Source organism: Typopeltis vanoorti, chromosome 7 (assembly GCF_054136105.1).
Source record: "Typopeltis vanoorti isolate ZY-2024b chromosome 7, IOZ_Tvanoo_1.0, whole genome shotgun sequence".
Taxonomy (NCBI): Eukaryota; Metazoa; Arthropoda; class Arachnida; order Uropygi; family Thelyphonidae; genus Typopeltis; species Typopeltis vanoorti.
Window position 1 is genome coordinate 110671933 of NC_143555.1, and position 18156 is coordinate 110690088.

The window sequence follows — 18156 nt, forward strand, 5'->3', positions numbered from 1 at the left end:
GCCAAAAATTCTTCCTTCTTGTTCCTAATACTTCTGGCATTTGTATACATGAATTGCATAAGCCGATTTGTCCCATCCCTATTTTGATGCCTTATACTAACTATCCCATTTTGATTCGTGGTCTTTCCTACTCGCTTGGGCATATTACACACATTCACATACTCAACTGTCTCCCTAAAATCTGCATTATCTACTTATCCCCCCCCCCCCACTTAATAACTCTAGTTTCCCTGATTTTGTACATTCACTTCCACTATATTCGACAACACCTTTTCAAGTCTCCGTACACCAAATCCATTCAAATGTAAACCATCCATTTTATTTAAATTCTTTTGCCCATCGAACTCATTCCACACATCCACAAATTCCACACCACTCATCAAACATAATTCACGCATAAAGTCATTTGCAATTATGGCCCTCCTTCTATACTCTTCACTGTCATACCGCAGAAACAGACCCATCCTAACTCTCTCACTCTTCTCTTTTGCTACCTCAAGCAATTCCTTCACATCCTCACTCATAACTTTTTTGTTTCCGTTCAAATCATTTGTACCTGCTACCACTATCAATTCTTTCACTCGCTGCTTTTGCATTCTAATTGACTCGCTTACATTCTTAACGTTCGCATCGGGTTGGTACGATTTTGTTAAACTCTCAACTAACACACCTCTTAGTAAGGAATCTCCATACAACACACGCTCTTTCATTTTGTTTATACTCACTATCATACCCTTATTTTTTCTATCATACTTTTGCCGATTATTAGTCAGTACGCTTGGTAAACATTTTTGCCAACGCTCCAGCTGCCAATTTGCCCTATGTATCGCTCACTCATTGTGTCAGTGTTATCATTTTTATTCTCCGATGATTCATTCAATCTTTCGTTATGTTTACCTTCATTCTCACTTTCAACGCCACTCTCACAGCTATCAGGTACTACCTCACAAATATCATCATTCATACCTCAAATATCACTGTTATCTAGATTCTCACTTTCATCAATGATATCACTCACACGACCTGAAGCACTCTTTAAATCCTCACACTCTTTACACGTTTTGCACACATCCACTCCACTATCGTTGTTTAACCAGACTCCAACCGCTCTCCTCAATGCATACATTTCGCAAACGGTACACTGAATCAAATCCTTTAAGTTAAGATTTTTAGACAAATATGGTGACCTGGATGCCATCTTTGTATTCCTCTTTATGGGAGCCATGTGCATAGATAATCGTATCTATCAATTTATTATTAAAATACTCAAAAAACACACAAAACTCACCCAGACTCGCTAAAATACTAAAAGTAAACAATACTATGTAAATACTATGCAAATTCATCAATTTTTACTCAAAATATCACTTATCTGTTCAGGAGCTATCCACAAACATGACATACCATATAGCCCTCTAGTGGCTAATTCATCAGTTTCCTTCTCGCAGTCATTTCACCTGTACACAGCTGCACTGACTTCGGAGCATCACATTCCTCCAATTTATACTAGCTACAAACATGTTTCGTTACGTGGCATGATGCACCTTACCCATGGGGGGGGGGGGTTCGTTGCCTTTTTTCCAAGCAGTGTTATGTATGTGTGTGTGTTTTACAATCAATTCTTGAGTTGTTATTATTATTAACATCTGACCTACATGGAGTCGGAGACTCATCATGGGAGGTACACACTATTACCCACAATGTTTATCCAACCATGCTTTAAACTGATTCAATGTGTCTACATTCACAACACACTCAGGCAATGCATTCCATCCACAAACCACTCTCCATGCAAAGAACCTACTCCTCACACCCTCCTTATACAGTTTTCAGTGATGGTCCCGTGTTCTACCTTGTCTCCCATTCTATGAAAAATCTCTTCCATGTCAACCTGATAACAACCCCTGACTAGCTTATATGTCTCAGTCATATCTCTCCCCCCACCTCTCCCTCCTATTCCTATTCATGAGGCTCTGCAACTTACATTCTCTCAATCTGTCCTTGTACTCCACATTCCAAAGACCATTGACCACCTTTGTGAATCTAATCTTCTCTGGATCCTTTCCAACATATCCACATCACAATGAAATCCTGGCAACCAAATCTGTGCACAATAATCCATATGAGGTCTGATCAAGGCCTTATACAATGGCATCATAACCTCTCTCTATTTCTGCATGTCAGGGTCCTCTGCATCATTGCCATTATCTGATGTGACGTCTTCACAACTTGTGCAGTGTGGTCCCTGAATTTCAGGTCCTTGTCCACCATCACTCCTAGATCTCTCATCTCCTCTACTACTACTTTTAAAGTTTCCCCATCAAGTGTATACTTTGCACTCCACTAAGGCCATAACATCTGCTTGACTCTGCATTGCTCTCTCCAGTTTTGCATCATCTGCATATCACTTTTTAAACCCATCCTAATATCATTAATATACAAATTGAACAACAATGACCCCAAAACTGACCCTTGCAGCACACCACTAGTGACCTTTCTCTTTTGGGATAGTGCATCCCCCCATATACAACTTTCTGGAAAGTCAAAAACTCAGATTTCTTACTGAGGTCAAAAAATCCTACTTACCTACACTAAAGATTAACTGGAAAACTAACAGGAAAAAAATTTCCTCAAAGTGACTGGAATCGATCCTGTAAGTTTTTTTTTTGCAGATTTGGCATCACTGAAGTTATCCTGATTTAGGCATGCTAAATAAGTAAAAATTAATAAATAATAAAACAAAGTGATTGGCATAAAATGAATGGCATAAAAATAAAATGTTTCCATGCACTTGTTTTACTCTGAAATTATATATATATATATATAGGACGAGTGACCAAGATAATAGCAGGACTATGGAATGAACCTTATGAGAACAGGTTGAAGATTTGTGGGCTGCAGAAATTGGTTGATAGGCAGAAGAGGGGTGATATGATTGAGCCATTCAAATTACTAAAGGGTTTCTATAAGATCAATTCAGAAGATATTTTTTGAGAATAGGACTGGTAGTGGGAGGACTAGGGGCCATCCATGGAAGCTTGGTAAGAGTGTGGTTAGCAGGGGTGTTAGAGCTAGGTTTTTTACTTGGAGAGTGGTAAATGAGTGGAATAAGCTGCCATAATCTGTTGTGGGTACCACGACTGTAAATGAGTTCAAGGAGAGGTATGATAGATACTGTGTGAATGTTGAATAGTTGTTCTTGACATGATGTTGGGCCTCCCTCGATGAGTCTGAGGACTCCTTGGAGTTGCCTGTAATAATAATAATAATAAAACTAATAATAATAATATATATATAGGCAAATGTGACTTCTGTATTGCTTCAACCTTGGTATGACCTCTGGGTCTGGCTCCCATTGAAGAGAGCTTAATAAAGGTCGAGAAACCAGGCTGGATAGTGACCCTTCCCATAATGCATAGCATTATACATGTCCGCAAGCAGATGTGTTGTGCATTATGGGATACTAAGGCAAGTGATGAGAAGTTATATCGCCTTTGCCACGAGTTGCCCCAGTCCTGAAGATACTTCAGGTGCAAACTTTGTTTGCTTACACTTGGATAAAGGATTAAACTAAATATATATACATTGCCTGACAAAATGAATAGAACAAAATGTTTTTCATGAATATTTTATTTTTAACAGCATCTCCAAAAGCAAATATTTAATATAATAGGCATTCTGGAATGCAGATTATTTGATAATCCAATAGAAATTGATCTACCACTCATCTGCACACAATGCACATTACTCATACCTATGAAAACACAGGTTGCAAGCACATCACTTCATTCCTGTCTTATTCAATGGGCTACAGGTAATAGAAACAGTTTAGCTCTGTTGCTGAATGTTATTTCCATTTGCAGATGTTGCTGTCTTACTAACACTATAATTATTATTGATAAATTTCTTTGACTGACCAAATGTTTTTGTGGTATATTACTAAGTTTGCTAGCAATTGTGGAGAAAGTACATTCCACTAGTCTGTGGAATCTTTTTAGATGTAAAGTTCTTACTCTTTCTTTTCTGGTAGTGTTTTCACACTATGGGATTTCCTTTAAGTCTTCAGATCTAAAAGGTACCTTATACTTTCACTGTAAACAGATGATTAACATTAAGAGTACTTAAAAATGGTTTCAATCCCTTCCCCCTTTCCCCTAGTATAAAAACAATTGGAATTCAGGTGCCAGAGTGTGATGAGCCCATAGGAATCATGAATATACTCAAAGAAACCATAAGAATTGAAAAGATTTACTCCTTCACCCCTATCAGAGAGGCAAGTATCATGCCACAGTTAAGAACTTAGATAAACATTTAGAGAGTTTCACCTTCCAGGGAACCACATAATATCTACTGTGGTAGGGAGCCAAGTGAGAACTATTAAAATAGAGAGGTTTCCCATGGAGTATTTAGGGACCAGAGACAACATGCTAATCCATGCATTTTCAAAGTGCAAAAAAGTGAACAACTTGAAGAAAACTCCATCCTAGTACTCTGGTGTAGGTCTCCTTCATAATGGATGTGCAAACACACTGCCTGGTCTCATCACCATTGGAACATATGGGGGTGATGATGAACTACCCCAAAGTCTAGAAACAGTGTCTGCATTGTGGCTTGGCTGAATATCTGGGTAACAGATGAGACAAGTGTTTCAACTGTGTCAGCATTGAGCACATTTTCAGCCAGTGCCCATACCCCTGTCAAACATGTAACAGCATAGAACATAAAATCACTACCAGTACATTGTGAACCTTTGCTGAAGGAAAAGGGACTTCAGTGGAACCAATAAAGATGCATATGAAATTCAATGGAACTGAATTTCAAGACATTACCACCAAAGACAGTAGAGAAAAAACATTTGTGCAAACTGTTCTCAGAAAGGTGATAACTCTACCTACCACTTCAACTACAACTTTTTTGGAGTCAAAATCCACCATCCAGCTGGAGACACATCTGCCAAAGAACATGAGGATGTGACTTCCCCTGAAGTATCAGTGAATCCCCCCCCCCCCAGAGAAGAAATCCTCCTCCACCACCAAAGAAATCATGAAAGGTGGTCAAAAGGGAGGAAGACCCAGCTCCAAAACCTAACAAACAATTAACATCAAAATCCAAAAAATCCAAAAGTGAGACATCAGAGTCAGAAATGGAGCTAGAACCTCTTACCTTTAGAGGATATCATCATGATCATGATCATCAAAAAAAAAAAAAAAATATCGGCTTGCTATCAAAATAGAATATCCAAAGATAAACTCACAAGCTTCAAAATAAAAAACAAGAAGTATAAGTTTCAGGTTGTACTGCAAGCTTGTGTTCCAAGATTGCAGCAAACTTGCAAGAGCCTGGTTGTTCTGCTCCCTTCCTCCCTCCCTATGAGTAGTGCTCTTAATTTGATTTATCAAGCAATTAAAAAATAATGATCCAAACAAGACATAACATCCTCTAAATAATATCATAAATGATCTCCCTCCACTTCTGCATTACCTATCTCAATGTAAGAAAGCTCTGTTCTCCACCAAAACAAGAAGAGCTGTGAAGACTGATGCTAGCATTTAGTATCAGGCTACTATTCCTTCACTAAACACACTTTTACTATGATGAAAAGCCAAACGGCTATTTTTCTGGCGAGGTTGATCAGTTAAGGGGATAAAAATCCCTTATTGTTTTTCAGCCAGTAAGCGAAACTAAGATCGAAAACTACGATCTGAACATTTCATGCCGATGAACTGTCAGCGTATCCAAGCGTAAGTGACCACTTGGTAGTGCCACACCACGGCAACTCGTTGCAAAGGTGGAGCAAGCTCCCTCACTGTTCTTGATATTTTCTCATAATGTAAAAACACACAGCTCTTAGGAGATGTAGTACTGTTTTACATTATGAGGAGAGGTCACTACCCAGACCGGTTTCAACCTTTTTTGAGGTCTCATCAGATCGTAGTTTCGCTTACTGGCTGAAAAACAATAAGGGATTTTTATCCCCTTAACTGATCAACCTTGCCAGAAAAAAATAGCCGTTTGGCTTTTTCATCTTAGTTATACTATGTTATAATATATAATATAATATAGTGACACACCTTTCTGGCAATCGTATAGCAAAAGTATGTAAGTTCTTTTCACTTAAACTCTGATATTCTAGGTCTAGCTACTCACTGATGAGACCTCAAAAAAGGTTGAAACCGGTCTGGGTAGTGACCTCTCCTCATAATGTAAAACAGTACTACATCTCCTAAGAGCTGTGTGTTTTTACATTATGAGAAAATATCAAGAACTGTGAGGGATCTTGCTCCACCTTTGCAACGAGTTTCCGTGGTGTGGCACTACCAAGTGGTCACTTACACTTGGATACGCTGACAGTTCGTTGGCATGAAACGTTCAGATCGTAGTTTTCGATCTTAGTTTTGCTTACTGGCTGAAAAACAATAAGGGATTTTTATCCCCTTAACTGACACTTTTACTACTTCAAAGATATCAAGGAACTAGGCATAAAGTACCTGATGATATGTAACTGGAGTTTTGGTATGGCTGGCCCACCGTGCGGGAGTTGGGATACTGATGCTAGGGTACTTCCCCTCTTCCTAGGGGAAGCCTTTTGTAGCATCTAGTAGGATACAGAGGGAAGAAAATTCCAGCTGTAAACAGGAAATATTGGGATGATGCAGCTGAAAGACCAGCATTCTTCCATAGCTTTAACAACTATCTCTATGCATCCATCACATCATCTGGATGGGAAAATCCTACTTTCCCCTGCTTTCACCTGCATGGCAAATCTGGTCAGATAAAGAAAGGTGGACATGAAACATCTGAAGCAGTTGGCTATCAACACCTGGAAATTCACATTACAAACATACATCATATGGACTTTTGGAGAGCTCATAATCCCCACACTCAATATCACACATTGTCAAGTCAAGGTGCTTGCACAAGGCTCGATCACTTTTATATAAGACCATCCCTTATTCCCAAAATCGAGAAGGTAAGGCACATAAACATCAGTAATAACATCACACACTTGGAGAGCTCATAACCCTTACATTTGAGATTACACATGATCAAGCCAAGGAACTGGTACTAGACCATCCCTTATTTTCCCAAAATCAAGAAGGTAAGGCACATAAATATCAGTAATAACATCACCATAATGTAGTTGTGATTATTTGTATCACTGTGTTGAGAAAGCAGAAACTGATCCAGGCCCTAGGAGTTACCACTAAACTACTTTTCCCTAGAACCTCCATAATTCAGTCGGTATAGACGAAGCCCTTTGGTTGGAAAGACCTGGATTCGATTCCCATCAATGATGTGAGGAACCTTTATCTGGTCTCTTTTGATGAAAGGTGAGTTATTTGGTCTCATATGGAGGTAGGGGTTTTTTCACCCGGAAACTTGGGTTTTTCGTCTCCCAGAACAGGCAAACTGGTCCTGTGAACACACATGGATTACAGTTCAGGAATACTTAAGATCCAGCCATAAGTATGATTCATCAGCTATGCTGGTCCCGAGCCTGGATAAAATTAGGGGGGGGGGGAGGGATTGAGATGGTGCCGTACTTCCCCATAAAAGGGGCGTCATGGCCGCTGTATCATCATACGAATATTGTTACTACTGTTCCCTCTTGGCTGGAAATGGAACATATGGAACAACTAAAACCAAAACATAATAGAATGGTGCCAAGAACTCCAATTGCAGATGGAGCCTGATCTTCAAATGTAGATCTCTGATTTTGAAGGACAACCTTTGGTTGCTTTCTACAACAGGTTTTTTATCAACTTCCAAGAGGAAAGAGCTATTACTAACATCAAGGAAAACAGTCAAAACAAGACTATAACACTTGACATTCAAAAAACTTTCAAGTGTTGTCAACCTTGAGGACCAGTGCCAAACAGAAGAGGAATGAAGGGGCATCGTTATTTGATTCCATGTGTTTGGCACTGGTCTCTGAGCCCTTTCTGCTGGCACTTGACAATCTGGCCTACTTATAATTTACTGGAACAACGATGAATAATTTTACCAGGATGATAGTAACGTTCCAAGATTACTCCTCTTGGAATATCACCAGTATTCTGCACACATCCAAGCTGAGGTAGACCATTTCATCACAGCAGCCTATAAGCAATGCCATACCAGGAAATATATGTTGAAAGTTTTTTCACTTTGTACTGTAAGGATGAAACCAAGAATATAACTTCTTGGCATCTTTAATTCATACCAGGAAAGTGCTAGGGCCAGATGGATTGCAGGCATTTTATCATGCAGCATGGGATTTTGTTTTCAACCATTCTTGTGGCACTATTTAATCTTGTCCATTGGAAATGTGCCAAGAAACTTCTTGGAGTGTTATACTGCGTTCATTCCTAAAACTAATAGGGATCTCTCTCTCTCCCTTCAGCCTCACAAACAGACTACAAGATTCTCACCTGTGTTCTTAACAACTGACTCAATATGGGGATGAGATATATCATCCTATGGCATCCCAGACTATGTGATAGAATTTCATCTATTTCTCATTAGAGATCAGCTATATGGTAAACAAAAAATATCCAATTGCATTACTTGCTATAGACTTAAACTGGGCATTTGAGAGTTCCCATCATCCATTTCTATTTAACATCCTTCAGAAAGTTTGAATAAGTAGAGGACCCCTTTCCATCATCCAAGGAGACTACAACAACAGCTCACCAGCCCCTCCTAATCAACAGATTCTTATATTCGATTAACATCCAGAAAGGAGTCAAACAAGGATGCCTCCTTCAGTACCCCCTTCTGTTCTGTACTGATACTTGAGTCATTTCTACTGGCACTTTAACAATCCTTGTGCTCTACGAGGGATTCAATTTCCACTCACCATGGAGAAATCCAGAGTAATATGTGGATGATCGATCAAGCCTCTTGCACTGATCAAGTTAAAACTGGGGAAATCCAGTAGAAAGGACTCAAGGAATGAAGGGGGAATCCTTGTTTGACCCCTTATGTTTTGCACTGATCCTTGAGGCTTTTTCTACTGGCTTTTTACAATCCAACCTGATTATAATCTACTCGACTTGATTGATGCAAGAGGCTTACATCAATCAAGTTCCTTTCTGGTGTTAATGGGGGTACAACATCCAGAAAGGGGTCAAACAAGGATGCCCCTTCAGCCCTCTTCTTGCACTGATCCTTAAGCACTTCACAATACAACCCAGTAACAATCTACTATCTACCCAGTAACAGAAGGGGATTGAAGGAGCATCCTTTTGGATGTTAATAGGGTATAACACACACACCTTCTGGATGTGTTATACCCATTAACATTCAGAAATGGTTCAAATAAGGATGCCTTTCAGGCTCCTTATGTTTTGCACTGGTCCTTGAGTCCTATCTATTTGCACCTTACAAATTCACCTGATTACAAGATTCCCAAATGATTCTCTCTAAAATAAAGTGGTCCTCAGGCATACTCCATTCAAGACAGTGTGTGTGTGTGTAATTTATGGAATGTTTTGATTCACTCCAAGCAGGTTGTACCAGATAGTCTTTCAGCCAGTTGTAACAATGTACTTGACTTGATTGATTGGTGTGAGAAGCTTCCATCGATCAAGTCTCTCACATCAATTAAGTCCAGTAGAAAAGGTTCAAGGACTAATGCAAAACAGAAGGGGCATCCTTGTTTGATCCCTTTCTGGATGTTAAATCCAGAAAGGTGTCACACAAGGAAGCCCCATTCTGTTTTGCACTGGTTGAACCCTTGAACCCTTTCTACTGGCACTTTAACAACTCTTGAGCTGGAAGAGGAATTCCATTCCAAGTCACCATGGAGGAACCCAAAGCAATAGCCTATGTGGGCAACTTGGTAGCCACCATTGGGGACAACTCCAGTAGTAACATCTTGAACATCTTAGTAAAATTAAAAATGTCAAGGCTAAGGCTAAAATCAAATCCTCACAAAATCCAGTTCAATGTTTATGGAATCTGGGACCCAGTTAACATCCCTCAAATCCTCATTTTGAGGGTTCTCTTTTCATCTGTGCCAAAACTGCTGACAGCCTCAAGGACTTGGAAAATGAGAGACAGCGATCATCAAAACTATCACCTTCCTAGCAGTTTGTCATCAATGTCATCAGCATCTCAGAAACCAAAGAGAACTAGTGTAAAAGAAACCCCTAAAGTTTTTTGGGACAATTTATGTAAATACGTTGTTATCAAGATCCTTCAACTTCTGAAAAAACCCAGAAACTTTGGCCTCCCAGTCCTAAGAATATGCTATCTCAGCATATGCTGGAGCCAATATCATTAATATTCAAGACAAGATCAAAACCAATAGCATCCTGTTTGGTAATTTAATCAATTATGAAGGTTATCCATTGAGATAACCTCCATAGTTCATCCTCCATAACCATCATGCTATGCCAGGTGGATAACCTGGCATGGAAGATAGCATACTTCTTTCTAACTTTCCAGAAGTGATAATGTAATTCATTGAAGGTAAATATGAGGATTCTTTGCCTTTTGTTAACTAATGTAAAGACAGATAACATGAAAGAAGGGAAATGCAAAGCACACCACACAGCCTCCTCCACACACCCTTAGAGAAGCTAGACACTCATAAAATGCTGAACTGCATCAATGTCTCAGCAAAGCCCAGAGAAGGGGATTCTGATGTTGATGTATTCTGAGATGTCAATGCAGTTCAACATTTTTTTCTATGAGTGTCCAACTTCTCTAAGGGTGCTGGAGGAGGCTGAGTGATGGGCTTTACATTTCCCTCCTTTCATGGAACAAATCATCCATCTTCACATTTGACAAAAGGCAAAGAATCCTCATATTTAGTCTTGATGAATTAAAGTACTACGTCTGGAATGTTAGAAAGAAGTGTGTTAACACCACCAATCCTCCAACAATGTTGGAGGTACAGCGAATCATCTTCTACAAGATCTATAGTATGGTGCTTTATATGGTTAGACAGAGAGAGAGAGAGAGAGAGCAGCTCTGGGCAACTCCAAATTTTAGATCAAATAGTGCATCTGACCTACCCTCTGCACATTAAAGAGTGGAACCATTAAATTTTTCTTAGTTCTACTATGAAAATCTAGCAGTCTACCATCCTTAATAAGTGGTTTTCTGGTTCCAGGTTTCCCATGGAGATGATTCATGGAGGAATTCCAGCAGTGCAGACCTACTCGAGATAGTTGGTCTTGTACAGGTTGATCACCTTGGTCTCAATCACTTCAGTGATTCTTTGTCACACACATACCTCTGTTCTGGTGGTGAAAAGAGATATTATCTGATAGTACTAACATTAGCTGAGGCCTATTCTTTGTTTTTCTGTCCTCCACCTCCCATCCTCCTTTCCCCTTCTTTTCCTTCCTCTTCTATCCCTCTATCCTTCTTCTCTCTCTCTCTCTCTCTCTCCTTCTTCTTCCTTTCTTTGCTATCTTTAGGGGTTCCCTTGTTTTTTTTTTATTTCAATAGTGCCAGTGATGTGATCCTTTACTCTTTCACCACATCCATTATCTTCAGGATGGCAAGTCATCATGGTTTAGATGTTTCTTTCAGATGGCTAGCCATCGGATAACTTGAAGCTGGAAAGTTGCAGGTGATGTGACATGTTGGCTTAATGTTTCACAAAATATTATAGTGGTACCAATTGATGTGGATGCAGTTTCAGAAGATAGGACCCATTACAAGAGCTGGCCAAGATTGCCTGAGTGTCGCATTGACCTGTCACTCTTCAAACCAGACTGACAAATGGAGTACAGGTCTGTTCTCAGATGAGTTCAGTTTCAGCCTACAAATGGATTCTAGACTCCTTCAGTATGGAGAGAATGAGGACTGTAGTACCATCCCTTCAGTATTAGAGGAAGGGATGCTACCAGGAGAGGCTGTGTTGTTGTGAGGAGCGAAGTAATAATTAACAGTAGCACTCTGTTAATTGGGGATACCATCACTGCACAGCAGTATGGAGAACATATCCTCGAATCCTATGTACGAGGGTTTTCTTTTTGTGCATGCTTCTGCCAATAGAGCTTAATGGCAGAGGAGTATCTTGAAACTAAAGATATCCAGCGAATACAGTGGAGAGCACAATCACCAGACTTAAATCCGATGGTACATGTGTAGAATGTCCTTGAGAGTCACGTTACATGCCGACAGCACTGTTTCAGTCACTTGGTGAGCTAAAGTCTGCTCTGGTGGAAGAATGGGATTTGTTTTTGTTGCCACAGAATCTTAAACCGAGTATATTCAGGGCATGTTCAGTCATTAGAGGAAATCCCATGCTGTATATTGATGTTATGTGCAGGGTCATTGTTAGGGTATAGGTAAACACCTATACCCTAACATTTAAACACCTAAGGCAATGCATTGCCTTAGGTGTTTAAATCTGGCTAGTATTGAGACTTGGATATTATTCAGATAAGGACAGGTGGTGGATTCTTTCTGTGAGAAATAAAATAGGGTAGTCTCTTTCTCCAGTCACAAGAGGGCACAGAGAATCAGCAATTTAGAAATTCACAGTTTGGTAAATGCTGTTGTTTAAAAAGCTCTGAATATGGTTTGCAGTAAATTAAATATCACTACTGACATTCTCTATCTACCAATAATTTTCCAGACACTTTAGCAATTTACAATTGATACCAGCAGTGAACCCTAATATCAGGTATATCCATCTTTGGCTTAGATCATCTCCTGCATCCTTTGAGGGAAGCTTTCCACCAATGTGCAGTAGACCTCTCCATCAAAGCAGAACTGAGGTCAGCAACAAATTGAAGATGTGTTGCTCTGGACCTCAATCGCTGCTCCAATTTGTCCCACAAGTGTTCAATGGGGTTGACTGAGACTGAAGTCAGGACTCTGCGCAGGCTAGGGCAGTCATTTAACATCCTATATACAGCTTTGTGACATGGGGCACTGTCATCCTAATAATAACACGGGTCTGTTCCATAAAAACTCCACAGTGTAGGCAGCACCTACACTGTGGAGTTTTTAACCACATGTGATTATCCAGAACATCAAGGTACTGAGTTGCCTTCATGAAACCATGAACAACAACCAGTGGTCTCACTCCAAACCAGCTGAATGCACCCCCACACCATTACTCCACCATCAAACTTTACTGTGGGTACAACACATTGTGGTAACAAGAGTTCACTAGGCTTCCTCCACACCCGCACCCTGCCATTAGATTGGAAACAGGTGAACCTTGATTCATTGCTCCAGAGTACCATTTTCTACTGGTGAATTAGTGCTCACCACAGTGTTACTGCTGCTCTGGAACTCATCACGGATGGTCTGTACCAATTGTAGCCGGTTTTTGCCTACCATCAGTTTTAATGTTCTCCTGTCTGTCAGTCATTTTTAGGCAGCCACCCTGGGTGTTTTCCTGCACTAGTAATGCCAGAATGTCTCCATTTGTTGATCACATCGCCAACTGTTGATTTTGGATGCTCCAGTTGAGTGGCAATGGCATGTATGAACATGCCACCAATGTGACACCCCATGATGACACCTCTCTCGAAGTCACTGAGTTCATGTCATATGACCTGTATTCAGCTGCTATGATGAAATACTGCTTCCTACTATCTGTACACCTGTTTTTATCTTATTAACAAACCTGGAATGTTCCATAACTTCAAATAACAGAGGTGTTCGGCAGGGCCGTCCCCAGATTAGATTGCGCCCTGAGGCAAACAATTAAATATCACCCCTAATTGATTATAGGACAAAAATATAAGAAAATTTCCAATTGCTATCTTGTTTTAGTAAAATACTAAAACAAGCAAGAACATACCAAACTAATGGCATCTTCTCTGAAGAATTTACACTAAGTGAACTAAATTCATCAATTGAGAAAACTGCACCTAATAAATCTCCAGGTAATGATCTTATCTTTGGTCATATAGTCAAACACCTTGGCAAAAATGCCAAAGAACAACTTCTGGACATTCTCAATACCTCTTGGTGAACAGGCAAACTTCCAAAAGAATGGAAAAAATCAGTTATTCTACCCATTCTGAAACCTGACTGAAATGCTGCAGAATGTCAAAGTTATAGACTTATCGCATTAACTAGCATACTTTGTAAAATTACCGAAAGAATCATACACTCCAGGCTTATGCACTGGCTGACAAAAAATAAGAAAATCAACTACTACCAAACTGCCTATAGAACTCGTCATTCGACAACAGATCAATTATTCCACTTCTGCCAAACAATAAGACTAATTTCAAGGAAAAACCAATAAAAAAGACAACTGCTATATTCCTTGATATGACTGCTGCTTTTGATCGTGTTTGGATCAAAAAATTAATACAAACAGTACATGATATTGGAATTAGAGGAAATGCTTTAATCTGGATTGCTGATTTCATTAGATTTATTTATTATTATTACATCACACCTCCAGGGAGTCCAAAGACTCATCGAGGGAGGACATCTACTCTACAACTCTTCGTCTCATTACTCCACCAACCTTCATTACCTAACACCAACGCCATCTACCGCCGACTACCACCACTGGTACTTTCACAGACAATCATAACATCCATGCCCACGGCGGGATTCGAACCCGCAGCCTTTTGACTGGAGAGCAGATACGCTAACCACTCGGCCAACTAGGCTGGAAGAAAGATCAAAGTCAGAATCAATGCAGCAATATCAAAAGAGTGGAGAACTTGGGCTGGTGTTCCCCAGGGCTCAATACTCAGTCCCTTACTATTCCTTCTATATGTCAATAACATTGATCCCTACCTTACAGAAGACACAAAAGTAACTTGCTATGCAGATGACATAGCCATCTGGCACACTAGTGCTAAAATCAAAGAATCAGAGGAGATTCTAAACAAATCTATGAGAGGATTACAAAAATGGTCAGATGAACTTAAACTCAAAATCAACCCAGACAAAACAAAACTAAGCACCTTTAGTACAGTCAAGAAAAATAGACATTCCTACAATCCCAAAGTCATGATCAACAAGCTAATTGAAAAAGTCACAAATCCAAAATACCTTGGTATTACACTTGATCAGGAATTACATTTTGCACAACACATCTCTAACACTTCCAACAGAGCTCTAAAAAAATTAAATATACTGAAAAGGCTTTGTGGAACAAATTGGGGTGCAAAGCCAAAAATCCTCAAAACTACTTACACTACACTAATAAGGCCAATAATGGAATATGCAGCACCTATCTGGTGACCTTTGGCCTCATTGGTAAAGAAAAAATTAGACAAAATACAAGCAAAAGCATCCAAGATTATCATTGGTGCAGTCTCATCCACTAACAACATCAGAGCCCAACAGGAATGTGGGCTTGACCTGCTGGAGGACAGACGAAAATTTGCCACCATAAAATTCATAAATAATATCGGAAGCTACTAAAGTGATCATGTCTCCCTAAAACCTTATGAACATTGGAACCAAAAATGCAGACTTCACAGATCATTAACTTTACAATATGATGACACTATCAGGAAAGAAATAGGTCTTGAGCTAAATGCCCACATAAACAAAGAACCTCTATTTTCCAGTCCTTTACCTTCAAATACTTCCATAAATCTAAACCTTACAAAACTCTGTACAAAAAAAAAAGAACCAAAAGAAATGCTCAAAGAAAAAGGCCTAAATACTATCAACCTTCTTTTATCCTCCAAACAGGTTATTTGTTATACTGATGAATCGTCAGACACCAATATGATTAATGGAGGCGCTGGTGTTCTCCTTCTACTCCCAAAAGGTGAAAAACTTTCAATTTCGATCTAGGAGAATCGCTTCCAATTTTACCAGCGAACTCTGTGCAATAAATAAAGCACTAGAAGCCTACTTAAAACTATCATCATCTCAACAATCTGAAGGAATTATAATTTACAGTGACTCAAGATCAGCTATGGAGGCAATCAAAAATGGCAATACCAAGCTCACACAAGACATCCATAAACTCTTAAATCAACTAAAGTGTTTAGGAAAAAGTTGCATTTTACAATGGATTCCTGCTCATGTAGGCATTGATTACAATGAAGCAGCTGATAAATTAGCAAAAGAGGCCAGAGAACTCAACCAAGAAACTGACATGATAACTCTTGCTGATGCCAATGCATTAGCAAAAGCTAATTCCACTGAAATCAGTGATACAACATCAAATTCCCCAAATCAGTGCTGACAGAAAGACCTCTACCATGATAGCAAGATTATGAACAGGACATTATAGAGGAATGAAGATCAATACAGATGATACAAGAACATATAAAAACTGCAACAACTGCCCCAATACTGAACTGACACCCACTCACATCTTTACCTGTCCAGCAATTATAGCAGCCTTGCAAGAAATAGATCCTAATCCTGAACAACAGCTCTATACAGACAAAATCATTGACATAGCCAAAGCAGTGCAAGGAGCACACGGAAACATCTAAGATTCTTCAAAAGACAAGACACCAACAACAACATTTGTTTGTTGCCATACCAACTTTTATTTTTTGTAAGTTTGCATCTAGATATTTTATGTATCTTCCGCACCTGAAGAAGTCCCATATAATTTGAAAGAAACTAGTCGTGTTGTTAATAAATAACTAGAAGTTTTGTGCTTACCGTTTTATGATTTCATTAATATGAATGTTTCCATATATGTGCATGTACAGGAAAAGTTTACATTCTATGTATAGTGCAGGACAAAATATGTAATATCTACCCTAAGAAATTGAAGTTTCTGAAAGTTATATCATAAAGGATAGCTTACACCCGAAACTACTATAAACTACTTGTAGGCATTTTGAGATTTCAGCTTCTGAGAACATCTGGAAAAAGGCAAACATATTTTTCAGTAGTTTTCTTTATGCAATATAAATAGGTAGAAAATTCATAACAATGGAGGGCATAAGTGCAAATATGTTATTTTGATTTTTTTAATGTTTTTTTTATTTTTTTTATTTTTTTATGTTGCTCCCACGAAAGGTTATTTGCAGTGGCGGCTTGTGGAATGAAATCGTGGGGGTGCTGCAATTTTCGAAATATACATACACACTATAGGTACTGTGTATACACGTTTGCATAAAATGTCAAAATTATGGTAAAAATTAAAATAAAATTAAACATGAAAATATATTGTTTATTATCGATAAAATTATACAGTTTAGTATAATTCAAAATTACTTAAAATTACTATAACAAATATTATCTCTTTAATTGTAATGTCCAAATATTTAAAGAGACGGAGTAAACACAATAAGCACTACGAACACTCTACTATTGGTGCAAACTGCACATAAACAACAGTGGAACGGCGCGTCGGACAGTGCCGCATTACGCTAATAGCTTGCATCTCACTATGACGTGCATATGCTTGCGCGCGTAGCAATACGACACTATGGAAAACACAGTGCCGCTAGCGTCCTTCGCCCTCCTAAGTGCTACAAGATGGATTTTTATTATTTTTTATATTTTACAAAATATGAGAATTGTATAGGATTGTTGATGATAAAATTAAATATTACAAGCAAATATAAATAAATTAATAAATATATTTATATATCGAGAAAAATTGAGGGTGCTGCAGTTCCATAGTGCCTATGCACGAGCCGTCCCTGGTTATTTGCAAACCTATTGTACATTTGTTACAGTGGGTGGGCTAAGTATTTTGTTCGATTTTTATATATTTTTTTAATCCATTTTGACATTGTCAGGAAACCCTGCTCTAGAGACCAAACATGGAACTTTTTCAAGCCACTTCAGGCCTCCAACAAGCGGGAGAGGGTTTCACACGGGCGATGAAATTCATCTCCTCCTAAAGTCAATCACAAACATCCATGCCCACGGCGGGATTCGAACCAGCAACATTTTGATTGGAGAGTGTGGACGCTAACCATTCGGCCAACTAGGCTGGCTGAACTACAGCAAATATTATTGTTAAGAATTATGGATATTTTATTTTTCACTAAATACTTACTAAAGGTACTTATATGAAGCCTTTTCAAAGACTCTTCTATCTTATATATGCATATACTAGCAAAGCTACGTGGTAATTGTTAGATTCTCATGAATAAGATTTTGGCAAGCAATATCTATCACTTTCCTGAACGTTGTAACAAATTTGCAGGGAAAGACAGTTGTGAAATAAAATTATTATTATTGTTATTATTATTTGCGACACCTCCGAGAAGTCCGAAGACTCATCGCGGGAGGACACCT

General features: G+C 38.9%; 1 protein-coding gene across 6 annotated transcripts in view; it reads right to left on the reverse strand.

Annotated features, from left to right (window-relative positions):
- The window catches only part of LOC150104962 (putative cytochrome P450 12a5, mitochondrial), a 211492-nt gene that overhangs the window by 168430 nt on the left and 24906 nt on the right, over positions 1-18156 (reverse strand). For 4 of the 6 annotated variants that reach the window (XM_090396073.1, XM_090396074.1, XM_090396069.1 and 1 more), the window contains exon 2: positions 2587-2708. The gene's annotated coding sequence lies outside the window, so the exon portion shown is untranslated. Of the gene's footprint in view, positions 1-2586; positions 2709-16708; positions 16767-18156 lie in introns of all 6 variants that reach the window. The other 2 variants (XM_090396072.1, XM_090396071.1) reach the window with 1 other exon arrangement.